Genomic DNA, 7,690 nt, shown 5'->3' with positions numbered 1-7,690 from the left:
TTTTAAAAATGTGTTGCAACTATTTTGTAATTACTCAGTACATTTACCTGAAAAGCAAGTAAATGAAAGCTAAGCATATAAATACACTGAAGACTTGCTCACTGGTGTAGTGGAAAAGGCTCTGGAAATGCTTGAGAATGCTCTTCAAACAGTGTTGCTTGAGCTCTATTGGACCAGTTGTAAAAACACAAAAAACTGGTGAGCCTGTCAGCCCTGACAGCTCTATCTCTACAGAAGGAAGCATCAAATACTTGTGTCTTCACAAACTCATTCCAGGACTGTCATTCCACAGGTGATGGACCATTTATCTGAATGGTGTCCATCTTGGAGATGTCACTGTGGGTGTTCCTCAAGTTACACCTAGAAGAATCAGACATTCCACTGGGCTTACAGCATGACCTAAGCAACTTTTTCAGAGTCACACAGTCGGACCATAAGTCTTTCAGCCCAACTCTGAAGGCTGTATTTCCTGCTCTAAACGTCCTTCCTTGATACAAAAAAAAAATTTATTTTTATTTGTTTGATACGTTACCTGTTAATCCCTGCTAGTAGTAATGATGTATATGAAATACCTTTTTCCTCACAGCTGATAATTATATTTTCACGTCACATCAAGACTAAGCTCAGCTAAGAACGTGCTCTCGGTAGTAATTTCCCGCAGAATGGTCTATTAAGTAAAACAAGTAAAAAATGTCAGTCTGAAACAGATACATCATCTCCCTTTCAAAAAAATAAAAGTGAAGGCCAGAAGGAGAGAAAAGGAGATGAAATCTTGAATGCTTGGAGCTTGTCTCTCATACCACCTTGCCTAGGAACTGTGGAATCATCCTGCTGGTTCCAATGGGAGAAACTCAAGTGGGACTTACTTGACCAATAACCACTTTTAAAATATACCATTCGAGGTATTTTGCAGAAGGCACTGCAATAAGAAAGCAACTGGATTTTATTTTCTGGTTACATAAGGGTTTTCTAGACGTTGAAGCAAATAGGAAAAATGCTTGTTCTTCATCCATCTAGTCTTTATTGGTTTCTGTACATAAAAAGACTTCACAGAAGGATCACAGCATAAATTCTTGGGGGGCTTTATCCAAGAGTGCAATATAGAAATACAGCTGCTACCTAAAGAGAGGAAAAATGATAGATGAATTCAGCCACAGCTGTTTAAAAGCAGCGGCCTGATCTGAATTGGACTCATATAGAAGACTCTTCATTTTTAGTCTCTTCTGGGGTCCACAGCTCTTCCTACTCGTCATAGCTGATATTTTTGGGGTGCTTTCTAAGCATGGTAGTATTTGTTTGACATGGATTAGCTCTCAAGAATCTTCTGTGATGGCTGGCATTATAATCCTCATTTTACAGAGGAGGAAATGGGGATATAAAGAGATTAAATAAAGAGATTAAATGCCCCAGTTCATGCAGCTAAGAGACAAGAAGCCAGGCATTGAATATAGACAACCTAATTCCACACTCCCTTATGATCAACTGCAGCATTTGCTACCCCCTTCTATCTGGCTCACGCTGGTGCCACAGGCTGGGATAAGGCCCTGTCCAACTTTTAAGTGGGATTTGTAAGTATCTATTGTGTGCAAACCATGCCTCTATTCAACTGACAGGGAAGAAGTTAATAACACAACAGTGGATAATGTAAAAGTAATTTACATTTGACTTCTTTAAAAAACTGTGACAAAATTTTCCATTTTAATCATTTTTAAATTTACCGTTCAGTGCTATTAAGCACATTCACGTCATTGTATAACTGTCACCAGTGATACATCTCTAGGACTTTTCATTACATTGGACATTAAAATATATTTATTCATTCATTCAGTAATATCTATTCAAAGCGTAGCTGAGCTTCTGCCCTGAACCCGGCGCTGTGCTAGACAAAGCCTGGCTCACTTTGCATTCTCAAATTCTCCCCCAAGTCTAACCAGCTGAGCCTGGTGAGCCCTATTCCTTGTGGAATGGCCCCTGAGCCAAGCAGTTTAGAGGAAGTGCAGGGCTGGGGCTGGGGAGTTGATATGGTCAGAGAGCAGCACTATCAAGGATCACCCTTTACATTGCATAGTGGAGGGCAGGAACGCAAAACTTGTATCTGCATCCTTTTTTTGCCACATTTGCTGTGGGGACTTCGATATGTTTCCTAGTCCCTCTGATTCCCCAAGGCTTCATCTGTAAAATGGAAATAATTTTTACTTTATTCTGTTGAGAACATGAAAGAAAATACAGGTAGGGTAGAAGAATTAAAAATACTAGTGACAAACTCAATCTCAGGAAACAAACTGAGGGTTGCTGGAGTTGAGGGGGTGGGAGGGATGGGGTGGCTGGGTGATAGACATTGGGGAGGGTAGGTGCTATGGTGAGCGCTGTGAATTGTGTAAGACTGATGAATCACAGACCTGTACCCCTGAGACAAATAAGACATTATATGTTAATAAAAAAATTAAAAAGAAAAATAAATATTTATAGGGGCGCCTGGGTGGCTCAGTGGATTGAGCGTCCAACTTGGTTGCAGCTCAGGTCGTGATCTCAGGGTTGCGACGTAGAGCCCTGCATCAGGCTCCACACTCAGGAGGGAGTCTGCGTGAGATTCTCTCTCCCTCTGCCCCTCCCCCTGCTTGCACACACACAGGCGCTCTCTCTCTCTTTCTAAAATAAATAAATCTTTAAAAATAAATGAATAAATACATAAATAAATATTTATAATTCTCCTGCTACTTTTATGAAAAGGAGATCTTAAAACTGGAGGCACTTTCCCTTGCTGGCCTTTAGCATGCTTAAGTGTAATATGGTATCAAGGGCTGGATATGTGTGTGTGTGTGTGTGCGAGTGTGTGTTCATGTTCACGTGTTCGTGTGTGTGCATACACATGTGAGTGTGCACGTGTGCGTATTAGGAGGGAGGAGGAGGGGAAGATGGAAACTAAATTACTCAGTTAGAAAGAGAAGAGAAAATGAGGCCCCAGGGAGGCTCCAGGGACAAGGGACCACAGTCCAGGGAGATAGAGTCCTTGAGGGGAAAGAGGATAGAGTTGATGAGTCCCTTTTTTCTTGCTATGCACTATATGATAAAAACTACACTTCTGTTCTCTCTGTGATAACTTCAGTCCACATTGCTCAGCAATACTTGAATTTTCTCTTTACTTTTGAGGTTATAGACCAGGGGAGTGACATGGAAAAGCTGTAGCACTAAATTCTACTGCATTATTGGCTCCTGAAAGAACCAGGTGGCTCTTTAGCTCTATAGCTCACTAAAGGAGCTATAAATGAAATATCTTATACTTACTATCATAAACATACACATTGCCAGCCAGCCAGCCAGTGTGTGTGTGTGTGTGTGTGTGTGTGTGTGTAAAACAGAAAATTGTTTTGGAGCTCTACATATGTGTTGCATGCAGAGATCTCAGGGCTGAAAGGCATCATTCTTCCTGCCAGAACTCTCTGAGAATAGACTCCAAACAAAGCCTGGAGACTTGAAACCTTTTAGAAAGTGGAAACCCAGGTGGAGTGAAGGGAGGGAGAGAATGGACTGGTGACTGAGCACTGGGGAGACCTGCCCTGGGCGAGCATGTTGACCCCTGCCAAACAAGCCAGAAACATCCTTCTAGGAGGAGGACCAGGAACAATACCTTCTCTAAAAACATCAGGGACATTTCTCTTTCCAAAGACAAGGTGTGTGGAGAAAACCTTCAGACGCCTGGGGCTACAGGTTTGGACGGCAGAGGCGGGCGGTTCCAGCCACCATAAAGGTGAGTGTGCAGGGGGCCCAGTGTGCACTGGACCCACTCTCTCCTAAGGCAACTGCAGGCCCCTGTCAGCTGAGGGCTGAAAGTTTGTTCCTAAACCTTTTCCAAGCATCTCTACTTATAAAACAAGTCCTTGATAATGAGGCCATCATGAGGCTCTGCAGAATATAATTCCATCAGAGGTGCTAGATGTGGTCTCAAGCCAATATGGTGTGGTTCTCCCCCCAAATCCCATAGAAGCCCCATCCTGACCCATCCTAAAGGAAATTGAATAATTCTCTTTTTGTGGAACATGAACTTTTCAGTATCAGAGCCTTCAGTGTTCTCTTTGGTTCATTCCACCAAACTGGTAAAAATATTAGATGAGAGGTAATGATACTACTTTTTTTTTTTTTTTTTTTTTACATATTTAAGCTCTATATTCCCTCGTAATGAAGGTAGGGATCAGGGGCAGAGAGAGGATGAGGAGAAAAGGGGAAGAAACACAATTTAAATTTCTTCCTTTCTATTAGATTTTACCAAACAGACTAAAGAAACCCTCTGAAGCCTTCAGGGGCGACCTATTGCCAGGTGTAATGTATATAGGAATTTAAAAATATTTTCCAATGGACCTTCCCTTATCATGAAACCAATTTCCTTTCTGGGCAGTTTGTCAGCTGTTGTGACCCTAGAGCACGTGGCCTCCCGAAGGAAGTGGAGTATAAGGGAAGCTCCTGTCACACAGGAAGAAGGGACAGCTGCCTTTTCTGAGCAGCGTGAAGTGTCGAGGGGAGCCGAAGCAAAGATGTCAGGTGCTGACGCTGTCGTTCCCTTTCCCCTCCACACATGCAGTCTTTCAGGGCCAAATCTGGGTGGTGAGGGAAATCTAGAACTCCAGGAGCTAGGATCAGAAGAGGTAGGCTGTCCCTGTGTCCTCCTGTGTAACAGGCGAGGTCAGGACTCTGCAACCCGAGGCGCTGGTAGGGGGCAGTTCAGCTAGAGGCATCTCCAGAGGCCCAGTGAAACATGTCAGCAGACGCAGATTGGTACGGGGCCAGCCTAGGCCAGCCCCCCCCATGGCAGAGGCCAACAAGGATCTAGGGGACAACTTACCCATCCAGGCCTGCTCACCTGTCACCGAGGCATCATCTGTGTGGGCTGGGGTGGGAGTAGAGATAAGACATCTTAGGGGTGCCTGGGTGGCTCAGTCGGGGAGTCTGCTTCTCCCTCTCCCTCTGTCCCTTCCTTCCACCCCACTCATGCTCTCTCTCTCTCTCTCACTCAAATAAATAAAATCTTGAAAAAAAAATCTAAAAACCTGCTTAAACCAGAGTATATTGAGATGACGTTTAGTGACAGGTTTGAGTTTTCAACCACCCTGCCCCACTACATGTAGGATTAGAGATGAGAGTGATCCTAGGGAAGAGGAGATGAGCCGCAGTAAATAGAACTACATTGTCTATGCCCACGAAGCATGGAGTGCATGTAGGAAACAAGGTTTCTCCTCCCCCTTCACCCACTCCACTTATTTCAGATCTAAGACAAAGTTTACTCCCCTCAGAAGGCTTTTCCTAATGCTGCCCAACGCACACGTACCAAACACCAGCTCCATACACAGTGCCCTGGGGTGAAAGACAAGCTGCCTTCCAGGAGCTCCCAGGACCAATAGGGAAACGGCCGCCATCACAATTATAGCACCAAGTCGAGGAGGTCATGGATGTCAGAAGCCACAAAAGCACAAACTCTCCCAAATGAGAGGTTGGGGTCAGTGGTAAGAGCTGATATTTGAGCTTGGCATCCAGGAATGGTTAAGGGGTGCCTGGGTGGCTCAGTCGGGGAGTCTGCTTCTCCCTCTCCCTCTGTCCCTTCCTGGTTAAGATTTCACAATTAGGGATGGAGAGAAAGGCCATTCTGGGCAAAGGGAATAATCACAACCAGGGCCCAGAGGCTGGGCCGGTAAACTTCTGGCTACCCACAGCTTATTCTCATATGGTTTTCCCATGTTAACCCTGGATATCTACGACTATCCCATTGTTGCTGTAACAAATTAGCCACAAACTTTGGGGTTTAAAATAATACAGGTTTATTGTGCTACCTTTCTGAGGTCAGAAGTCCAAAAGGAGTCTTCTGAGCCTAAAATTAAGGTGTCAGTGGGGCTGATTCTTTCTAGAAGCTCCAGAGGGGAATCTGGTTTTCTAGAAGCTGCAAACATTCCTTGATCGTGGCCACATCACTCCGGTCTCTGCTTCTGTCGTCCCATCTCCTTCTGCTTCCTCCCTCTTCTAAGAACCTTTGTAATTAATTTGGACCCACAGGATAATCTCCTCATCTCAAGATCTTTAACTGAATCACACCTGGAAAGTCCCTTTTACCAGCTAAGGTAATGTAGTCCCAAGTTCTAGGGACAAGGATATAGGCGTCTCCAGAAGGCCATCATTCTGCCTACGACAGTATCCTTTATGCCCCCTCCCTTCTAACTGAGTGTGAATAACTGACATGGGACCCTTTCAGTGAAAGTCAAAAGAGGAATTCAAATACATTTCTTAAAAGATTTTATTTATTTATTTGTCAGAGACAGAGAGAGAGAGAGAGAGAGCACAAGCAGGGGGAGCAGCAGAGGGAGAGGGAGAAGCAGGCTCCCCGCTGAGCAAGGAGCCCAACCCCGGGACCCCGGGATCATGACCTGAACCGAAGGCAGACGCTTAACCGACTGAGCCACTCAGGTGTCCCTCAAATACATTTTCTAAACATGCTAATACCAGTTATGATATCCATTAAGGTGGTACACACTTTATTTAAAGCGAACGATTGTCCTTGAAGAACAAACATAATCAAAATCCTCAATATTTATTATTAGGTTACACTTCTCAAATTGGGACTTCCAGGGTCTCAGCAGGTACACCTGATGACCAGAAGTAATAAGTTGCAGGATAAATATTCCCAGAGTGCCAATTTCAGTAATTATAATAAGCCAGTTGAAACATTTTATAATAAAGATGAATGTGGTTATAATATAGAGTAGAATGTAAAATTTGAAAACATTTAGTAAAAAAAAATGAGACTTTAAAGAAGCAATGGTTTGTTTCAAATTGTGCCTGAGTACTAAGACTATACTTCTCTGCTTTAAGGAATATTTTGATGGAACATTTAAAAAGCACTTATATAAATTAGAATAGTTTGTGGCACATTACAAATATGACAAAAAACTTTCTCAAAAAACTCAGAAAATAGTATCTCCTGGTTAAAATTAATTTTAGCTAAGAGTGAAATAAATGTTTTCATTGCAGTATTTGGAGATCATCTGTTATGTGCCAAGCACATAATAATTCATCTTTATATATAGAACTCAGTTGTTGGTAAATTTCTGGTTCAGTATATAACTGAAAGCCAATATGTAAAAATATGCACAAATTAAACTCTTCATTTTATGTTTAGAAGAGATCCTCAGCAATTCACCTGAAGTAGGTTTACTTTTAGTTTACAAACAATTCTAGTCAAGGTTGGCTGTATGGGTTCCATACCCAAGGCAATAAAAAGTGAATTAGAGGAGAAGCCTCATTCCAGGAAACTAAGAAAAATTGATGGTACAGTTAACAGAATAACACACACACACAAAGTTTAAAAAGTATTTTTGACCACCTCCAATACACCAGACATTACCTCATATAATTATCACAATCCTTGGTGTTATCCTCTTTTTTTTTTTTTTTTAAGATTTTATTTATTTATTTATTTGCCAGAGAGAGAGAGAGAGAGCGAGAGAGGGAACACGTCGGGGGAGTGTGAATTACAGAGGAGGGAGCCCTATTCGGGGCTCGATCCCAGGACCCCGGGATCATGACCCTAGCCAAAGGCAGACGCCCAACAACTGAGCCACCCAGGTACCCCGTTGTTATCCTCTTTTTATAGCTACGATCAGAGAGGTTGAGAAGAGCTGGGATTCAAAACAAATCAAGCTCCAAAGCT

The sequence above is a fragment of the Phoca vitulina genome, unplaced genomic scaffold (assembly GCF_004348235.1).
Source record: "Phoca vitulina isolate PV1807 unplaced genomic scaffold, GSC_HSeal_1.0 scaffold25, whole genome shotgun sequence".
Lineage (NCBI taxonomy): Eukaryota > Metazoa > Chordata > Mammalia > Carnivora > Phocidae > Phoca > Phoca vitulina.
Note: the sequence above shows the minus strand (reverse complement) of the source record.